The following is a 23,553-nucleotide window of genomic DNA, read 5'->3' on the forward strand; positions in this document are numbered from 1 at the left end:
AAACAAATTATGCAATCAAATAACTAAAACAAATAAACAAAAAACTGAACTCAATCAATGATTCTATAAACCCTATCAAAAATTAGATAAATTGATATAAACATGTAAGAAATAAATCCATTTTCTTTACTTACATGAGCCGTATGAACAGATGCAAATTCTCCTTTTAAGAAAGAAGATGATGAGCTTGAACTAAACGAGAGGCCTTTGAAATCCCCAATCAAATTGAAACTAACAGCTGTTGCCATAATCTACAAAACAAATGTTGTTTTAAGATTCAATTACCGGTAGATTAGGTTAGGGTTAGGGTTTGGTGTTCTTACTGGGCGAGAATGAAGAATGTTTGTCTTCAATGGGGAAGATGAAGTTGTTGCTACAAGTACTTTGAACCGGTGAAAATTTTAAAACCCACAAACTTCATGCCGCGAAGATGATGATGATGATGATGCTTCGAATTAAGTAGGGGTTTAAGCGATGATGATGATTCTTCGAATTTGAGAGTTCATCTGAGAGACAAGTTTAAGGTTGGCGTTCATCTGAGAGCTGGTATGCGACCTATAGAACGCGAGACTAGATTATTCCGACAAAAACATAAAGCTTTCGCCGTGTGAATCGAAGAAAAGGATGAAACCCTAGATTTCGCCCAGTGAATCGAAGAAAAGATGAAACCTAGATTTTTCAGACAACAAAAGCCTAAAAACTCTGCCTTTATATGTGTGAGCATGTGAAACCCTAGACTTTAATCTTTTAAACCCACTATTATGTATAGCCCAGGCCCAATTTAGAACAATTCCAGGCCCAACAGAATATCCTTTATATAACTAAAAACAACTTAGTGGACTTGCTTTAATTGTTTCTTACAGACATTTGTCACCCGCTGTTTGTTATCCAATTGGACAAAACAATGGATTCAAATTTCCAAATAAGAAACAGAGGGCAACGAATCTGAAATCAATCGACGTGAAACCAAAGAACAAGTAAAAAAACGTGAACGAACTGCTTGAGTTGCTTGATATTAAAAAAAACACAAGGGTCAAAGAATCAAATATGCAAATAACAAATGTGGAATCGAGCGACAAAAGGACTAGAATACAAACAACTGAGAGCGATCATCTTAAAAACGTTGCAATTCTAAAACAGTAAAACACAAATCGTAACCAAACGGTAGGATTGATTCGTTTTTATACCTTGATCGTATTTGTTTAGTAACAAACGGTAGGCTTTGCGCGAAACCATGATTCCGATTCTAAAATCTTGATCATATTTTTTATTAATGAGCAGGCTTTGCGATAAATTGTGATAAATTTAAATTTATTAAATTTATTTTTTATTAAAGAGTAGGCTTTGCGATAAATTGTGATCCCGGTTCCATATGTATACTTGAATTCTGTTTCTACCAGCTACCACACCTGTACCCAAACGTGCAAGAGAGAAAGGGCTTACCGGAAAGTTGCCAAAACTTGATCGGAACCCTAGGCGCTTGAAATGCCGTCAGTGGCGGAACAAAAAACTTGATGAAAAACTTATGGGCATGTTACTTCTTATTAAATATTTCCTATTAATAACAATAAAAAACAAAACAAAAGGGTTATCTAAATTGCTGAAAACCACAACCAGTAAACTAAATACCCAAATTGGAATCTTAAAGTCATAAGTTTAACCAAAAACCACAACCAATTTTCAATACAATCAGTAAACTAAATACCCAACTTATGAACAACATTAAAAATAGAAACTTGCCCGGCGGCTGTCCGACATAAACCTCCTCTTTTACCTTCCCATAAAGAAAAGCCAATTTGACATCCAACTGATATACTTTGAAGTTCTTCCAAGATGCAAATGCTAAAAAGATTCTGATCGCTTCTAGGCGACCTACAGGAGCATAAACTTCAGTAAAATCGATACCCTCCTGTTGACTGAAGCCCTGAACAACGAGTCGAGCCTTATTGCGCACAACCACTCCACGATCATCACGTTTACACTTGAATACCCATTTTGTATTTATCTTCCTATGACCTTCGGGTAGATCAACCAGCTTCCACACTCCTAGTTTCTCAAATTGTCCTAATTCTTCTTGCATCGCGTTGACCCAAGAATCTTCAGTAAGCGCCTCTTTATAAGTTCGCGGTTCAATATGTGAGATAAAACAACTCAGTGAAAAATCAGATTGTAAAGGTGCTACTGTAGAATAAAAACATGTTAAGCCCTGGTCAATTTGACGTCTAGTGTGAACGCCTGATTGCAGTTCTCCTATGATCAGCTCCTCCGGATGATATGAAAGAGTTCGCAGCATCACTTCGCCTAGAACATCTACATTTCCCTCCAGATTAGTAATATTCTGTTCTGCATCTTGTACACCAACTGGGTTTGTTTGACCTGAAATCTGGATCTGCTCCCCCTCAGAATCTGACTCTGAATCACCTCGATCAAATACTGGCATATTCTCAGTTTCTTGATTATCGTTCTCAACCGACTGAGTACTAGGAGCAACTTCCTTATCATGTTCACCAGCATTGCTAGGACTGCTTCGTCATCATTTGAAGTTTCCCAAGGTTTTTAAGAATACTCCGCTGGGAACCTGAGCTGCGACTCATACTCTCGCAAAATATCTAGCTCATCAAAGAAATCTTCCTCTTCCTCTGATTCTTCTCTCATGTCAAACGAATCCCACATCTTGTCATAATTATAACGCCATGAATCTCCAGGATTCTGAGGCGGTATAGTGTGACCTTGACATTCAACATTTGATGCTTCAATAATCCGCTTCTCACTTGGTATGAAGACACGTCGCATTGGATTGGCATAACCAACAAAAATTCCCTCAACGCACTTCGGACCAAACTTTCCATGAGGCTCTATAACTGTACAGGGTGACCCGAACGGTTCTAGATACTCCAAATTCGGTTTGCGGTTATTGATTAGCTCAAAACATGTCTTGTTGAATTTCTTGACAGTAAGAACCCTGCTGAGAGTATAACATGCGGCAGACACAGCTTCAGCCCAAAAATTTATCGGTAACTTTGAATCAGCGAGCATAGTTCTAGCCGTTTCGCTTAGCGTCCTTTTTTTATGTTCTACGACTCCATTCTCCTGCGGAGTGTACGGAGCAATAAACTCATGCAAAATACCTCGTTCATCACAAAATTCTTCCATCTTACTGTTTTTGAATTCTGTACCATTATCACTGCGAATTCTTTGTATACTCCGTTGGTACAAATTCTCAATTCTTTTGAACAACGCCATCAGGCTGTCAAACGTTTCGTCTTTCGATTTCAAGAATGAAACCCACCAAAATCTGGAGTAATCATCAGTTACGACCAAACAATATACATCACCAGTAATACTCTTGACATTCACTGGACCAAACAAATCCATATGAAGTCTCTCCAATGGTCTCGAAACAGAATTGACTTGCTTTGTAGGGTGTGACTTTTTCTTCTGTTTGCCTTTGACACAGCTTATGCAATCCCCCTCCAGATGAAAACCTTTGACATGAACACCTGTGACCAAGTCGTTGTGCACCAAATGATTCATTTTTCTAAGATATATATGCCCCATCTTCCGGTGCCACAATCTCGATTCTTTTTCCATTGCTCTGGACACAAAACAATGAGCCTGATTTGTGGTAGTAGTAGCTACGCTCATGTCCAACACGTACAGATCATTAACTCTTGGTGCCCTCATTAAAATCCAATCTTCGGGGATAACAAATCCTGGTTTCAAGATCAAACATTCTTTGTTGGTGAAATGAGTAGTGTACTTCCTGTCACAGATCTGGGAGATACTCAGCAAATTGTTCTCCAGCTCAGCGATGTAGTTAACTCTTTCAAACGTTACAATCCCATTTGATAACGTTCCTTCACCTATAATTCTTCCTCCTTGATTACCAGCAAAGCCCACATAACCACCGTTGATATTTCCGACATCATACAGTAATGCAGTCTTCCCTGTCATATGCCTTGACGCTCCACTATCCATGATCCATCTGGATAAAAGTTTTGGAAGATCCTTCACATAAATCAACATGATTAAAACATTTCAATAAAGATGCTGATTCATGCTTCGCGATCCAGGAAGCTCCGGCAAGTCAGGTTTTCATTCCACGAAGAATATGTCCACCCAAGCCTGACCAGCCTTGGGTGTCATCTTTTTGTCTACAACTTTCTCTTTTTGTTTCTTGAAATTTTTAGCTTGAAGTGGTGGAAAATTTTTATCATCCACAACCGGGACTGAATTCACCACTTTCTTCTCTTGAGAAGTTGAAGCTTGTTCCTTTTCTTTGTGTTTCCAAATTTTTTATGACAATGCTACCCGACTTCTTAACAGGTTCATTTTTCACTTTAATGTTATCATTTTTCACACACTTTTTCTCAACAAACATTGGTGCTTTACCCTTGTTGTCAAGTTTCTTCTGTTGAACTTTCACAGTTTCAGTCTTAGGCTTTGCGTTGGTACACTTTCGTGCAATGTGACCAACTTGATTACATCTGAAGCATGTTCGAGTATCAACACCTCGACTTGTGCCTTCAGACTGAACTTGTGAAGTTCTTTTCTCAAAAAATTCTTTGTTCGACTTTGAAAAAATTTGTTTCTCTTCATCAGCAAGCGAACTCGAACTGTTCACAAACTTTTTCTTTTCAACAAACCTTTTATTTGGACCATTTGGACCGTTTCTTTTCTGATACGATTTACCCCCTGATAACCACCTGACCAATTGTTTCGGTTGTTGTTATAAAAACGTGGTGGATTAACAGATTTCTTGGTGTAATCTTTTGCCTTTTCGAAACTCATTTTTGTCTGTGTTCGATTCAGATTGTTCACTTCTGACAATTCAACTTCGATCAACTTGAAAACATTTGTCAACTTGTTCATGTTTACATTCTCGGTCGGAAACTCTGAATCCGAAAACAACTTATCCGAACCCATTATCTTGTACATGACAAGATTTGATTCTTCATTTAAGTTGTTCTTGGACTTTTGTTTTGGAATGTATTTGTCCAAGAAACACCCATCTTCCTTAGTAGTGTCACTATCCGTTTTAAGCACTTTTTCAACAACACTTTTGACCACATCATTGTGGACACTATCGTCATTAGAAGACGTGAACGTGACATCAATGTTTTCGGGAAGATTAGCAGCACTTTCTTCCTCATGTTCAGCCAATCCAGATTCCTTTTTCGTGTAATTATGCAAAATCGGTGGTGGAACTTTGTGAAAACCCACCCCAGTTCCATCAGAATACACGTCTTCGCCAGCTTTGTTTTTGCCTATGGGTTTTGGAACAATATGTTGCAAAACAAAGCTTGCGGAGTTATAACTATTAAGCTTCAACTGGATTCGCTCGTTTTCAATTACTTCCTCTTGAACTTTTAGTTTCAATTTAGCGATTTCATCCAGTTGTTTGTTAATTGATTCTTCTTTTACTCTCAACACTGCTTTTAAATGTTCATTTTCTTTAAAAGTTTTACCATTTCGATCATCACTATCTTTCATAGTGCTTTTGAGTTTTCAAACTTTTCAGAAATCTGACGGTTTTCAAGAATTAACCTTTCATTTTCTTTTTTAACCTTTTCATGATCAATTTTATCTTTTCCATTTGACCAGTTAATTCTCTTATCCATTCAGTTGAAGCTTTCACAGTTTTGTCACGTGCAAGAATCTGATTCTCAACACTTCTGACCTTGGGTGTCAGATCTTTAACTTTCTCACCGTTGAGATACGTGACAATGTTACAAAATTTGCACTCATTGATGCAATTTTTGCAATCAGCATTTCCCTCGATCTTTTTACCTGACGCATTCATTGACGAGTTTGGACTGACCTGGCCTTTGGACTCAGACACAGAGTTAGAGTCTACCTCAAGTTCTTTAGTAGCGAGCACTTTGTCAGCCATTTTTCCCAGGTTCTCTGCAGTCAACTCCTGCGTTGTATCGATAATGCCGGTGTCAATTTTCTTTGATTTCTCGATCTCTTCTTTTTCTTTCTTCTCTTTCTCTTCTTTCTCCTTTCTCTCTTTTTCTTCTTCTTTCATTTTCTCGGTTGGAGTTCCCCACCATTTGTGTTGCCAATACTCATCTTCTTCTTTTAACTCCTTGATGATTGCTTCCAGATCAAGTGTTTTGTCATCGATAGCAATATTTCCATACTCATCAAGATAACACTCCCTGTCCGGATCCCATCTTCTCGCTCTCCTTGCATCCAGGAAGATACGAGAAATTCTAGTGATTCTAGCTTCAGCAATCATTTTCCTATATTGATACTTCTGCTCATCAGTACGGTTGTCTTTCCACGGAACAGGTTCATTCTTCGCCATAAATGCGTAACCAACCGCATCTTCCTCCGGTAACACTTCTTTGCTCCAATCATACCCCTCATCATCATAATCACCGCAAGAGCTCTAGATTTTTCTCTACTGTCATCACCTTGCTTCAATCTAGGCGGCTCAGATTTATTCTGATGGTATATCGCTTTCTTGTAGTAATCATCTCTAAATGGATTCTCCGACTCTTCAGCATAGGCGTTTCTGCATTCACGTTTGAAGTGACCCTTCTGCTTACACTTGAAGCAAGTCACCTTCGATTTATCGAATCCCAGCTTAGTAGACGGACCACCGATAGTCTTCCTCCCGGTAATTTCCATGATGCATTGTGCTCGACGAAGAGCACTTGCCATAGCTCAACGAATTTCAATTAGCTCCATTTCTTCGGGATCTATCTGGTCATAATCTTCCTTTGTCAGATTTGTGTTCCCGATCTTACCAGCTACCAACCCTTCGTAGGATTCCAACACAGACGCCAAGAAGACCATTTGTTGCTTAGCCGACTCTTCGTCAAAATTCTGTGCATTCTTTAAATCTATTGCGATGTTGCATGAAAAGTTTGCATCAGAATGACTTGCAGATGATGAAGATCCACTGTGATAACCAATGTAGTTTCCACTGCTTTGATTGCTTTGACTTTCTTTGCCTGCTGAAGAAACATTATCATCCGAAAATGCAGTTTTGGGAGAAATAGCTTTTGGCATCATGCTTTTCGGATAGTAAAGATCCAAATTTTGTTGATAAGAAGAGTGATTGACTTTGTATGTCTTTTTTAGCTCTAACTCGTGACTCTCGAGTTTCTCAATCAGCAAATCTAGCGTCAGTTTTTCTGGATCCTTGATGGTATTCTTCAGCATCAACGAATCAAACAATTTTTCGATAAGCTCATCCTCAGGATAAATGATATCATGTCGTGCTAATTCCAACTTCAGATGACCAAACCGTTCTATCATTTTGCACACTGACTCGTTTTTCAGACATCCAAAAAGATCAATCTCTTTCCTAAGAAGCTTTCGTTTGTTTTTCACAATATCAGAACTTCCTAAACTTTTAACTCGGAGTTTGTTCCACAGATCTTTTGCGTTTGAGTAATCGATCAAAGAAATGATGTCTTCCCGAACAGACTGGAACAACAAAGCTACACACTTTTGTTCGGCTACAAATGAATCAATCTCTTCTGCTGATGATTAGGCTTCTCCACTTTTGTCTCCATGTATATACCCGTTTTTCAAACTCTTCCAGCTAGGGAATGCGAATGCCATCATCCAATCTTCAATTTTTTTAGACCACCGACTGTACTCTTCGACAGCCGTTAGCTTTGGGGGTTTGTTGAATGTTCCGAATGCACTTTCCGATTCCCAAGCTTCCATCTTTTTCTTTTCTTTTGACGGGTTCTCGTTTGCATTGCTAAATGATGAATCATTGTTTCCGGTATTTCCTGCAAACGCGTACATATCACTGAACGGGTTCAAGAAAATATCATCCATTGTGAATGTACCTGCAAAATCAACAAACACTTAGAAAAATTTTCAAGATTTTGAAAACTGACAAACAAGCGAAACAGGAATGACTGATAAGCGATACTATCAGTAATGATGACAAAAAATCGAAACAGATAATGAGTGACGAATAAGCGGAACTCCAAATGTGTCCGAATAAGCGAAAGTATATTGTTCAAATAAGTGAAACACTTGTGGTTCAAACAAGCGAAACTACAAATGTTTGTATAAGCGGAACTATCAGTGACCAAAAAGCGAAACTAATTAATTGTCACTACAAACGAATCTACTAAGTTCCTTCAAGCGAAACCTATGAGCGAAACTGCACAAATAAGCGAAACTACTTAACCTTTCAAGCGAAACTATGTCGTTTCAAGCGAAACTATCAGGTAAAACTATGTCTTTCAAGCGAAACCTTCGATGTCAGTATAAGCGAAACCTAGTTCTAACCAGTTTTCACCATGTTTTAGTCCGAATTTCAACTTGAAACTTTCTAGGGTCTGTTATTTGTATGTTCCGCACAAAATACTAAAAAATCAGACAATTTCAACCGTAGGAACCACTTTAAACTGAAAAACTATGAGAGAAAGTGAGTAGAAATGAGAGATTTCTGCAGATTCAAGCTGTAGTAGTATGAACTCCTCATCCTGAGCTCTGATACCACTTGTTGGACCGTGTTTCGACCCTAAAAAGTCAGTTGAGATAGTTCATCTTCACGTATAAAGGCGGAATCAATATATGCGAAGTAACACAGATTTTCCTTTTCAATTCCGTCTCTTCTATTGCTTTTTGAATCAAATTTGATAGAGTTTCAGCACCAAATACATGCAACAGTTTCGCTTCAACAATCACAAGTAATCACCAGATTTCGCTTGTTCTGTCTATATATAGTCCCTATGGTTTCGCTTGAATGACAAGCCACATAAGCGAAACCTCATTAATACTAATAAGCGAAACCTTATGATGACTAATAAGCGAAACTAATATACAATACATGATTTTGACTATTAACACCCTATGTTGACCTAATCTAACCTAAGACTTTATGCAGACGTAGTCAACAAACATTTTATGCATCAACAACACCCCAGGAAAATCATACAACTTAACTAGCTTCCTTAGTAACCGCATGCTAAATTTTGGGACGAAATTTCTTTCAACTTGGGGATAGTGTGACAACTCGTATTTTAGAAGTTTCTTTTATATTTCGTGTTAACCTATATGGACTCTATGTGATTACGTGATACATGGTTTTAATGGAATGCTACGTGTTTCATGAATGTGTTTTGAGTATATATATAATAAACTTAGTCGCACACCTAGATTCTAGTCGCACACACTTTCCTCGGGCCGCTCTATTCGACTCGAGACCAAGAGGGCAGCCCAATGCTGGGTTCGGCCCACTCCCCTTATTCACCTACACTTAGTTAGTATTGGGGTTTAATTCCTCGTATTTTACAAAAACACTTAGCACACACAAACCCTAAAGCTCTCTCCTCATTCCCTTCACTCGACGGCAACAACTCAATCCCCTTAGAGCTTTCTTGGATCGCAACACCATCTCTTCCTCGTTCCATCACTTGTGTGCACTCAAACTCTCGGTTAGTATCCTTAGTTCTGTGTTGGTTTGTGATTCCTTGTTGTTTTCAACCATGAGATTATGTGGATGCATGATATGTTGTGATCTAAAATATGATGTAAGGTTGTTACATGATTAACAGATTGATGATTTTCGATATGATGTGTTGTATGGTTGGTTTGATGTTGCACAAAAACTAGGATTTCATGTTAGAAATTGAGATCGCTGACTTGTATTATCCGATTCAATGCCTTGGTATGTTAACTGATTATTGTTCATGATTAGATGATGATTAAGGTAATATGAATATGCTTGATTTCTGAATAATTGTTGATTTGATCTAAGTTGAAATTGCCAAACTTGTTAGCAAAGGATACAGAAATAATGGACTGCAAATAAGGAAGTTTGTTACATCTTCCGGTCTCGACACGGGTTGCGAGTCGAGAACCCACAATCTCGACTCGAGACCACACCTTAGCAGCACACAGACAAGACTCGAGACCATGGTTGTGGGTCTTGTTGCGACTCGAGACCTGACTCGAGACCACCCAGTCTCGAGTGATAAATGCATGACCCGAGACCCTTAGTTGCGACTCGAGAACGTTAAGGCTATAACTCGAAACTGCACTGTCTCGACTCGAGATACCAAGTCTCGACTCGAGACCACATGATCATACATTCTATTTGGACTTGCATACTGTTACAAGCCCAACCATTTGGGCCGCATGCTTGGGCTTTGTTTGTTTACGTGATGCTCCTGTTGAACTCGTATGTACCGTTAACTGCCATGATTATACGTGTAAGCCATGATCAATAGTATACGTGTAGGAAACCATACGTGCATTACTTAAACCTAGACCTGACTGTATGGTAACCATGTTAGGATGTGGTTCACCACAGGTGGCTCAAGTGACCTTTTGTTTATCTGCCGAGCAAACCAAGGTGAGTTTACACTCTTACCAAGGCATAGGATTCCCGGTGGGTTGGGAATGGGATTGAATGATTACTTGTGCCATCACCGCTATTGGAGTACGTACCACTGTCCTCGTTAGGAGAAGGACACCTATAGATACAACTTGACTAGTGGCACATGGGAAGCCCCCACTAATCTTCGCACACATGTCTGTGAGACCGCGATACAAACACTAATCTTCGCACACATGTCTGTGAGACCGCGATACGAATACTAACCTTCACAAACATGTCTGGGAGACCGCGATACAAATACAAATACAACTAGTCTAGGACACATGGGAAACCCCCACAAATCTTCACAAACATGTCTGGGAGACCGCGATACGAATTAATACGATACATGGTTTACAAAGCGAACATATGAATTATGAAACGAATACTATAACTAAAACAACCAGCTGTGAACTCGCTCAACTTTGTTGTTGACTCGTTGTAACATGCCTTGCAGGTCAATAGGTACTCAGGGAGCTTGCACAGGGAGGCACAGTCGTTGTGGACATGGATCGTGGATGCCATGTTAAACATTTATGACATTTCAAACTTATTACTTATGATGGGTTTTACATTTATGCTTGCTCTAAACATTGAAACTATACTTTTGTTTTGGAACACCTTTCATATTGTTTGGTTGAATTACATTTACTATTTACATTGTTCAATATGATTGGTGGCTTGATCTTGGTCAGTCACGCCTCCAAGCGGTGGTACTCCGCGTGTGGATTTTGGGGGTGTGACAAAAAGAATGGTCACTACCTTAACACACGGGTGTAGGCGTACACCCGTGAGTGCATTTACAAATATCAAGGTATAACTGTTGGCTTCTCGCCGCGGGACTATACTTTGCGGTGTGTCTATTATTCTTTAACCCGACATCAACCGGGTTGCTAGACGCAAAATAAACATGTAATTCTTTACAAGTATTATATTCAAATAATTATCCCAAGTTATAAAAATCTTTTGTGCCATGTGCATTCAAATGAATTTTCAAACTTTTTCAAAATGAGTCAGTTAAATTGTATTTACCTGTGCAAACTGACGTATTTTCCCAAAAAGATTAAGTGAAGGTACTACGCGTAATAGGCTGGCCTCTCCTAGCATCAACTAGAAGTCTCACAAGCTTAGATGTCAAAATCTGTTGAACTACATTTCCTCTTTATTTTGATCCGACTGTGAATCTGTTTCAACTACGTTGTGATACTTGAATATTACAATTTATTTGGTTGAAATAAATCTATCTTTTGCTTCCGCTGCGCATTTATAATTTGTGTTGTTTGACTATGATGATATCAACTACGTCACGATGACACGTGGACACGTGGAAAATAGGGGTCAAGCGGGGTCAAGGAGACGACTAATGGAGCTGGTGGTGACGGTGGTGATGCAGCGTTTGAGACCGCACCAGTGGGTAATGAAGGATCGTGTTGCATAGGCCTGATCCCACTTAATTTATGGTTTGTGTTGATGTTTTTAGATGAATAATGGCCTGTAATATTTTAAGATAGTAGTTTTTAGGATAAGGATCCATGATCCTTAAGACAATTTGAAGGGTGGTAAAAGGTGGATGGGTTATTCTGTTTCTGGAGGATGAAGCTTTTTACACCCTTCTTCTTTTATGTTTCCTACATAAACCGTAACAACTGATAACACCCTAGTCTATGGTCCACAAATTGCTGGTGAAACCCGGGCTGGTAATTTTGGTGACAAGGGTGGTATTTTTAAATAAAATCTTAATCTTCGACTATATCTCGTGTTATTTATTTGTTTCAAAGTTATACTTGATATATTTTTTGTTTCCAAATTCAAATATGTAGTTTGCCAAAATCATCGATTCTATTTCATAAATACTTAGAAAAAATTTGGTTGTATGGATAACTATGATTCATCTATCCTTAATAGGCATACCAGAAATCCAAGTTAGGATTTTATGCCCTAAACCGGTACTATAGCATAAATAAACCAGTCACCATTAGTCAGACTTTGAGGATCTAAGATCCTTCTCGAAAGGACTTACGAGTCTTCAAAGCTCCAAAACCCCTTAAAAATCAACTTTGGACTAAGCCAAACAAACTAGGGACAAGCCCATTATAACTAGGGATAAGCCCAAAAGAACTGAGGACAAGCCCGTGATAACTAGGGACAAGCCAAAAAGATACTGCGTATGGCCAAAACTAGGACAATCCCAACTAAAGTGACATGAAAATGCCAAAACCTTAGCTAACATGAAAACGTTAGAAACTTTAGCTAATGTAAAAACGTTAGAAACCTTAGGATAACGGATGTATGGTATTTCTACCATTATACTTGAGATCCTACATATGGCCAACAACGATGACATTATCAGTCACTAAGCGTGTACTGGTCCCATTGCCCCGAACCATACTTGGAAAATCATGTGCTATTAGCAAGGTGTCGAAACCTAATTCGTATGAAAGGTGAAAACCTTTAAACCTTAGAAGGTATTAGATACGTTAAACGTAGGAGAGAGGTGGCCAACCCCTAAGACCTCTGAAGATGCAAACAATGCCCAGGATTTCTGTAAAACTTAGAACTTGGTGAAATTGGATGTTAAGTATCTTAACATACTTTCTTTATAACAAAAATATATAAAGTAGAGAATGAATTGAAATAAAGTGTTACCGATATTAGGATACTTAATCCATTAAGGATCCTTGATCTTTATTACATAAAATACTTCTTGAGATGGATAGCATTCCAGGCCCTTGGTAAGGGATCACCTTCCATGGTTGAAAGACGATATGCCCCCTTTTCAGGCTCTACTTCTATTAGATAGGGGCCTTCTCACTTAGGTGCCAACTTGCCGTTAGTTGGGTTAGTTGAATGATTACTTGTACCATCACTGCTACCGGAGTACGTACCACTGTCCTCGTTAGGAGAAGGACGCCAATAGATACAACTAGACTAGTGGCACATGGGAAGCCCCCACTAATCTTCGCACACATGTCTGTGAGACCACGATACGAATACTAACCTTAGCAAACATGTCTGGGAGACCGCGATAAAAATACAAATAAAACTAGTCGAGGACACATGGAAAACCCTCACAAATCTTCGCAAACATGTCTGGGAGACCGCGATATGAATTAATACGATACATGGTTTACAAAGCGAACATATAAATTATGAAACGAATACTATAACTAAAACAACTAGCTGTGAACTCGCTCAACTTTGTTGTTGACTCGTTGTTACATGCCTTGCAGTTCAATAGGTACTCACGGAGCGTGCACAGGGAGTCTCAGTCGTTGTGGACATGGATCGTGGATGCCATTTTAAACACTTATGGCATTTCAAACTTATTACTTATGATGGGTTTTACATTTATGCCTCCGCTAAAAATTGAAACTATACTTTTGTTTTGGAACACTTTTCATACTGTTTGGTTGAATTACATTTACTATTTACATTGTTCAATATGATTGGTGGCTTGATCCTGGTCAGTCACGCCTCCAGGCGGTGGTACTCCGCATGTGGATTTTGGGGGTGTGACAGATTGGTATCAGAGCCATTGGTTATAGCGGACTTGGTTTTAGTAAGGGGAAAATGTTTATATTAAAATCAGACTATAACCTGTACAGTGCTCAACGATCTACAACGCCGCTTCGCTCCACGTGCAAGACTCAACACTATAGGTGATACTATTCATGTTTACATTGCCTACTTGCTAGATTAGATAGAACTTTGCTCATTGTATGCTTAGATAAACGTAACCACTATTGCTTGAGAATACTTGTGTGCTTACTCTCTTCTGTTATCACATTTTTCGCGAACCTCCCTCACTTATGCTGCCTCGATATGAAGATCGTGGTTGGACGCGTTAACATGACTCAAGCCCAGTTGACGGGTCTGATCAACGAACAAGTTGTTGCGGCACTAGCAGCCACACAAGCAGGAGGTCAGCACACTCAGCCACCTGTTTGCACCTTCAAGACTTTCATGGACTGTCGTCCTAGCACTTTCAGTGGCACAGAAGGAGTAGTTGGACTCCTCCATTGGTTTGAAAAGCTCGAGTCCGTCTTTGAGATGTGTGAATGCCCTGAGGCTCGCAGGGTGAAGTATGCCACTGGTACTCTCGAAGGCATTGCGCTGACCTGGTGGAATGCGCAAGTTCAGATGTTAGGGTTGGCAGCTGCTAACGCCACCCCTTGGAACGAATTCCAGGAACTAATCAAACGGGAATACTACACTCGTGATGACATCCACAAGTTGGAAGTAGAATTCTTTAATATGAAAATGATGGGGTCAGAGATTGAGGCGTATACAAAAAGGTCAAACGAGCTGGCCATCTTGTGTCCAACTATGGTGGACCATCCTATCAAGCGTATTGAGTTGTACCTTAAAGGACTAGTACCAGAAATTCAAAGTCATGTGACATCGGCCAACCTTGCTACTATCCATGATATTACTTGTCTTGCTCATCGCCTCACAGATCAGGCAGTGGAACAGAACAAGCTGCCTAAACGTATCGGTGCTACTAATGCGACTACTTCCGCTACTCCCAGTGACAACAAGCAGAAATGGGATGTGGATTCCAGCAAGGGTTCAGCTACAGCTCGGTCCCAGGCACAACAGCGAAAGACTGATAACTACGAGAGCCCTGGTCAACAATTTTCTGGTAGTCAAAGGCAGGGTGGATATCGAGGAAACTTCCCAAGGTGCAACACATGCAACAGGCAACACAATGACAAGTGCAACAAGGGTCGTTGTCAGAGGTGTCTCAAGATGGGTCCTGAAGCTAAGGATTGCAGGAGCTCACGACCTGCGAATCAGAACCAGCAACAACAACCACCAGCTCCACGAAACCAGCAGCAACAACATCAACGAGGCAACAAGAGATGCTTTCAGTGTGGTATTGAAGGCCACTTCAAGCGAGACTGCCCCCAGTTAAACCAGAATCAGAACAACAACAATAATCAGGGCAATGGGAACAACAACGGGGGAAACAATGATAACAATGGCGCTAGGGGTCGTGCATTTGTGGTGGGTCAGGGTGATGCAAGGAATGATCCAAACGTGGTGATGGGTAAGTTTCTTCTCGACGACTTTTATGTTACTGTATTATTTTATTCGGGTGCGGATACCAGTTATATGTCTCTGAAAGTTAGTCAAATGCTCAAGCGCACACCAACACTTTTGAACACCAAACATGTCGTAGAATTAGCTAAGGGTAAGAGTCTAGAGGCCACACACATAGTTCAGTGTTGTAATCTTATCCTCGCTGGTCAGACTTTCTCTATCGATCTCATTCCCATAGTTCTGGGTAGTTTCGACATCGTTATTGGTATGGATTGCTTATCTCAACAACAAGCAGAGATCCTAAGCAAGGAGAAGATTGTTCGTATTCCCCGTTCTAGTAAAGAACCTCTCGAGGTTCAAGGCGACAAGAGTGGTGCTGTGGTTGGCATCATCTCCTTCCTGAAGGCCCAGAAGTGTTTACGAAAGGGCCACACCGCTATCTTAGCACTTATAACTGATGCATCATCGAAAGAGAAGAGATTAGAGGATATCCCAGTTGTACGCGATTTTCCTCAAGTGTTTCCTGAAGATGTACCTGGGCTACCGCCTCATCGCCAGGTCGAATTCCAGATCGAGCTAGCTCCAGGCAGCACCAATAGATCGTGCACCGTATCTCTTAGCTCCATCAGAACTGGAAGAACTATCCGCAGAACTACAAGAGCTCTTGGATAAGGGCTTTATTCGTCCTAGGTCTTCAGCTTGGGGAGCTCCAGTATTGTTTGTGAAAAAGAAAGACGGTACCTTCAGGATGTGCATTGACTACCGTGAACTCAACAAGGTGACCGTGAAGAATCGCTATCCTCTTCCACGCATCGACGACCTGTTTGACCAATTGCAAGGGTCGAGCTATTATTCGAAGATAGATCTGAGGTCAGGCTACCATCAACCGAGAGTCCGGGATGAGAACATCTTCAAAACAACATTCAGAACTCGCTATGGCCACTACGAGTTTCTAGTTATGCCATTCGGGTTAACAAACGCACCTGCGGTCTTCATGGATCTTATAAACAGGGTGTGCAAGCCCTATCTGGATAAGTTCGTTATAGTTTTCATCGACGACATCCTGATCTATTATAAGAGTCAGGAGGAACACGAACAGCATTTACGACTTATTTTGGAACTTCTTCGTACAGAGCAACTATATGCCAAGTTCTCAAAATGCGACATCTGGCTTCATGAAGTCCATTTTCTAGGCCACGTGGTGAACAAGGATGGGATTCTTGTTGATCCATCCAAGGTAGACTCGATTAAGAACTGGCCTGCACCTCGCACACCAACGGAAATTCGCCAATTCTTGGGTTTGGCAGGTTACTACAGGAGGTTCATCAAAGACTTTTCGAAGATTTCACAACTTCTCACTTCACTAACGCATAAGGGCGTTACTTATCGATGGGGAAATGCACAGGAATTAGCATTTCAGCATTTAAAGGATAGGCTCTGCAGCGCACCTGTTCTTTCATTGCCCGAGGACAGAGACGATTTTGTGGTTTATTGCGACGCATCCATTCAGGGTCTTGGATGTGTGTTGATGCAACGTGACAAGGTCATAGCCTTTGCATCGCGCCAACTTAAGGTCCACGAAAGGAATTACACTACACACGATTAGAGCTGGGAGATGTTGTTTTCGCACTTAAGATATGGCGACATTACCTGTACGGTACCAAGTGTACCATCTACACCGATCACAGGAGTCTCGAGCATATCTTTAAGCAAAAGGAACTGAACATGCGGCTACGTCGATGGGTCGAGATTTTGAACGATTACGAATGTGCAATCAAGTACCATCAGGGCAAGGCAAATGTCGTGGCTGACGCCCTCAGTCGAAAGGATACTACCCCTAGGCGTGTACGAGCGTTGCAACTCACTATTTAGTCTAGTCTCCATGCACAGATACCAGATGCTCAGGTAGAGCATTGAAACCAGAAAACGTCAGGGCTGAAGCCGTACGCGACTCAAGGCAATGGTTAGAACAAAAGGAAGACGGCGCCTACTATGTAACGGTGCGTATTTGGGTCCCAGTATATGGCGGTTTACGAGAACTTGTAATGGATGAAGCACACACGTCTCGCTATTCGGTACATCCTGGCTCGGATAAAATGTACCACGATCTCAGAACTACGTATTGGTGGCCTAACATGAAAGCCCACATTGCAACTTACATCAGCAAGTGTTTGACTTGTGCGAGAGTCAAGTTGAATATCAGAAACCATCAGGCCTACTCCAGCAACCAAAGATACCACAATGGAAATGGGAGGAATTTTCCATGGATTTTCTTACTGACCTGCCTAGATCGCAGCGTGGGAATGATACTATTTGGGTGATCGTGGATCAACTCACAAAGTCTGCTCACTTCTTGGCTATCAGGGAAACAAACAAGTTCTCTACCTTAGCAGACTTCTACTTAAAGGAAGTGGTTTCGAGGAACGGGGTGCCCACCTCTATAATTTCTGATTGTGACGCGCGTTTTACTTCCGAACTATGGCAAGCAATGCATAAGTCCTTCGGCTCTCGTTTAGACATGAACACAGCTTATCACCCGCAAACGGATGGGCAGTCTGAACACACCATTGAAACTCTTATCGATTTCAGAAACCACTGGGAAAAACACCTTTCTTTAGTCGAATTCTCGTATAATAACAATAACCACACCAGCATTCAAGCCGTTCCATTTGAGGCATTGTACGGGCGTAAATGCCGATCACCTATCTGTTGGGCAGAGGTGGGCGATAGTCAGATCACAGGTCCAGAACTTGTAGTTGATGCTACTGAAAGGATTGCACAGATACGACAACGAATGGCGGCAGCTCGTGACCGTCAGAAAAGCTACGCTGATAAGCGCAGGAAACCACTCGAGTTCCAGGTTGGGGATTGAGTGCTACTCAAAGTCTCACCCTTTTGGCAAACGAGGCAAGCTTAATTCGCGATGTGTCGGATCGTTCAAAATCATCTAGAAAATAGGCAAGGTGGCCTACAAACTGAACCTACCAGCAGAACTCGGTGGAGTTCACAACGTTTTCCAAGTGTCGAATCTGAAGAAGTGTCTGTCAGATGAGACCCTCATAGTTCCTTTGAAGGAGCTCATTATCGATGAACAGTTGCGATTCATCAAGGAACCAGTCGAAATCACGGATCGGGATGTTAAGGTCCTCAAGCACACCAGAATACCTCTTGTTCGAGTTCGTTGGAACTCCCATCGTGGCTCAGAGTTTACCTGGGAACCAGAATATTAAATGAAACTCAAGTATCCCTAGTTATTCGGAAACAGTGCAACCACTACTGAGGCTGAAGCTACTGCGGAATTTCGGGATGAAATTCCAAACCAACGGGGGAAGGATGTGACACCCCAGGAAAACCAGGAAAACCAGGAAAACCATACAACTTAACTAGCTTCCTCAGTAACCGCAGGCTAAATTTCGGGACGAAATTTCTTTCAGCTTGGGGATAATGTGACAACTCGTATTTTAGAACTTTCTTTTGTATTTCGTGTTAACCTATATGGACTCTATGTGATTACGTGATACATGGTTTTAATGGAATGCTACGTGTTTCATGAATTTGTTTTGAGTATATATATAATAAACTTGGCCGCACACCTAGATTCTAGTCGCACACACTTTCCTCGGGCCACTCTATTCGACTCGAGACCAAGAGGGCAGCCCAATGTTGGGTTCGGCCCACTCCCCTTATTCACCTACACTTTGTTAGTATTGGGGTTTAATTCCTCATATTTTACAAAAATACTTAGCACACACAAACCCTAAAGCTCTCTCCTCCTTCCCTTCACTCGACGGCAACAACTCAATCCCCTCGGAGCTTTCTTGGATCGCTACACCATCTCTTCCTCGTTCAATCACTTGTGTGCACTCAAACTCTCGGTTAGTATCCTTAGTTCTGTGTTGGTTTATGATTCCTTATTGTTTTCAGCCATGAGATTATGTGGATGCATGGTATGTTGTGATCAAAAATATGATGTAAGGTTGTTACATGATTAACAGATTGATGATTTTCGATATGATGTGTTGTATGGTTGGTTTGATGTTGCAAAAAACTCGGATTTCGTGTTAGAAATTGAGATCGCTGACTTGTATTATCCGATTCAATGCCTTGGTATGTTAACTGATTATTGTTCATGATTAGATGATGATTAAGGTAATATGAATATGCTGGATTTCTGAATAATTGTTGATTTGATCTAAGTTGAAATTGCTAAACTTGTTAGCAAAGGATATAGAAATAATGGACTGCATAAGGAAGTTTGTTACATCTTCCGGTCTCGACACGGGTTGCGAGTCGAGAACCCACAATCTCGACTCGAGACCACACCTTAGTAGCACACAAACAAGACTCGAGATCATGGTTGCGGGTCTTATTGCAACTTGAGACCTGACTCGAGACCACCCAGTCTCGAGTGATAAATGCATGACCCAACACCCTTAGTTGCGACTCGAGAACGTTAAGGCTATAACTCGAGACTGCACTGTCTCGACTCGAGATCCCTAGTCTCGACTCGAGACCACATGATCATACATTCTATTTGGACTTGCATACTGTTACAAGCCCAAGCATTTGGGCCGCATGCTTGGGCTTTGTTTGTTTACGTGATGCTCCTGTTGAACTCGTATGTATTGTTAACTGCCATGATTATACGTGTAAGCCATGATCAATACTTGTATGCGACTTGTTAGTATACATGTAGAAAACCATACGTGCATTACTTAAACGTAGACCTGACTGTATGGTAACCATGTTAGGATGTGATTGACCACAAGTGGCTCAAGTGACCTTTTGTTTATCTGCCGAGCAAACCAAGGTGAGTTTACACTCTTACCAAGGCATGGGATTCCCGGTGGGTTAGGAATGGGATTGAATGATTACATGTACCATCACCGCTACTAGAGTACGTACCATTGTCCTCGTTAGGAGAAGGACACCTATAAATACAACTAGACTAGTGGCACATGGGAAGCCCCCACTAATCTTCGCACACATGTCTGTGAGACCGCGATACGAATACTAACCTTCGCAAACATGTCTGGGAGACCGCGATACAAATACAAATACAACTAGTCTAGGACACATGGGAAACCCCCACAAATCTTCACAAACATTTCTGGGAGACCGTGATACGAATTAATACGATACATGGTTTACAAAGCGAACATATGAATTATGAAACGAACCAGCTGTAAACTCGCTCAACTTTGTTGTTGCATCGTTGTTACATGCCTTGCAGGTCAATAGGTACTCAGGGAGCTTGCACAGGGAGACGCAGTCGTTGTGGACATGGATCGTGGATGCCATGTTAAACATTTATGACATTTCAAACTTATTACTTATGATAGGTTTTAAATTTATGCTTCCTCTAAACATTGAAACTATACTTTTGTTTTGGAATACCTTTCATATTGTTTGGTTGAATTACATTTACTATTTACATTGTGCAATATGATTGGTGGCTTGATCCTGGTCAGTCACGCCTCCAGGCGGTGGTACTCCGCGTGTGGATTTTGGGGGTGTGACAAAAAGAATGGTCGCTACCTTAACACACGGGTGTAGGCATACACCCGTGAGTGCATTTACAATTATCAAGGTATAACCGTTGGCTTCCCGCCGCGGGACTATACTATGTGGTGTGTCTATTATTCTTTAACCCGGCATCAACCGGGCTACTAGACGCAAAATAAACATGTAATTCTTTACAAGTATTATATTCAAATAATTATCCTAAGTTATAAAAATCTTTTGTGCCATGTGCATTCAAATGAATTTTCAAACCTTTTCAAAATGAGTCGGTTAAATTGTATTACCTGTGCAAACAGACGTATTTTCCCAAAAAGATTAAGTGCAGGTACTACGCGTAATAGGTTGGCCTCTCCTAGCATCATCTAAAAGTCTTGCAAGCTTAGATGTCAAAATCTGTTGAACTACATTTCCTCTTTATTTTGATCCGCCTGTGGATCTATTTCAACTACGTTGTGATACTTGAATATTACAATTTATTTGGTTGAAATAAATCTATCTTTTGCTTCCGCTGTGCATTTATAATTTGTGTTGTTTGACTATGATGATATCAACTACGTCACGATACTCCCCACCGGGCCCACCGGTGACACGTGGAAAATAGGGGTCAACCGGGGTCAAGGAGACGACTAATGGAGCTGGTGGTGACGGTGGTGATGCAGCGTTTGAGACTGCACCAGTGGGTAATGAAGGATAGTGTTGCATAGGCCTGATCCCACTGCATTTATGGTTTGTGTTGATGTTTTTAGATGAATAATGGCCTGTAATATTTTAAGATGGTAGTTTTTAGGATAAGGATCCATGATCCTTAAGACAATTTGAAGGGTGGTAAAAGGTGGATGGGTCATTCTGTTTGTGGAGGATGAAGCTTTTGACACCCTTCTTCTTTTATGTTTCCTACATAAACTGTAACAACTGATAACACCCTAGTCTGGACCGGGTGGATGGTCCACAAATTGCTGGTGAAACCCGGGCTGGTAATTTTGGTAACAAGGGTGGTATTTTTAAATAAAATCTTAATCTTCGACTATATCTCGTGTTATTTATTTGTTTCAAAATTATACTTGGTATAATTTTTGTTTCCAAATTCAAATATGTTGTTTGCCAAAATCATCAATTCTATTTCATAAATACTTAGAAAAAATTTGGTTGTATGGATAACTATGATTCATCTATCCTTATATGTGAAAATGTAGGGTGGAGTTAGTAAAAATAAATAATAGTAAAGATTAGGCATACCTGATGTGTGTAAAATGCAACATATAAATCACATCAATTAAGGCATAAAACTAACCCTTTTTAAGTACTAATGTTGGAAAAAGAGTGTTTTTGTCTTCCTTTTGTATTTTCAGGATGAAATGAGCTCAAAATCACAAAAGAAGCAAAAAGACAACTAATTCTAGCATAAATACAAGAAAAGGAACAAAAGTGGACTGCCCGGACCCTCAACGGCACCTCCCAAGGCAAAGGAGAAGAAACAGAGTCTGAACACGCCCCGTGTCCAGCGAACACGGGGGCGTGCCCAGGAAGCAGCAGAAAAGACAAACCAGTAGAAGCTTCCATTGGCCACCACGGGGCCATGTCCAGCGGGCACGGGGGCGTGGTGAAAGTACAGCAGGCGCATTAATTGTAATTCGCAATTACAATTAATGAAGAGAGAGAATGTCAGACGGGCACGGGGCCGTGTCCAGCGGACACGGGGCCGTGTCCAGCCTTCTGTTCAGCCTATAAATAGAGGAGCTTGGTTTCATTCTCTCTCATCCCTTGGCACACCACCTCTCTCACACTTCATCCACCACCCACCACCACCATAACACCATCATCCACCACCATCATCCATTGTCCATCGTAGAGTGTGTGAGTCGTCTCAGGATCCAAGATTGATCGTAAGAGTTCTTGACAATCAAGGCCATGTTTGCCTAAGTCTCTTACATCACTTGGTGAAGACAAGTGTTTAGTATAATACTTTTTATTTTTAATCTTTTGCACTTTTTATTTGGTTTTGTATTAATGACTTTAATAACTAGTTACTTATGTTGAAGGTGATCTTTCCTTATCGTTTGTCCGTGGTGTCTTGGCATTATTTTACTGTCTATATAAAATAAAAGATTTTCACCATTCATATCTCCACGGTCTATATGGAGGTATGTTGGCTACCTGGTCGGGGGTTAAGGGAACGGTTTGGTAAGGGTCTTGCCCTTGTTCAGCGTTTAGAGGTCCTGCTTGGGACCTGGGTCAAATTTAGTAGGATCTCCTTCAATGCCCATAGGTATTGGATGGCGGGGATCCAAACTCTTTGACCCCCTCATAAGTTAACTACTATTAATACTATAACCCGGCTACTTAGGACTGTATCCCTGCTGACTCAGACTACTTAGCCGAGGGTAACGTCACCGCCAAAAGCGGGGCCTACCACAATTTGCATTAATAACTTAATTCATTTTCTTTCAATAATCCGACCCTTTAGGATTGTATCCTTGCTGACTCAAACTACTGGGTTGAGGGTAACGTCGCCTTCAAAAGAGGGGCCTACTACAATAACTAAGATAATCTCTTAAACAAGTGCAAAAGTGCGAAAATAATCAAAGGTTATACTAATACACGTGTCGGATCCAAGTGATTCATCT

Source organism: Helianthus annuus, chromosome 9 (assembly GCF_002127325.2).
Source record: "Helianthus annuus cultivar XRQ/B chromosome 9, HanXRQr2.0-SUNRISE, whole genome shotgun sequence".
Lineage (NCBI taxonomy): Eukaryota > Viridiplantae > Streptophyta > Magnoliopsida > Asterales > Asteraceae > Helianthus > Helianthus annuus.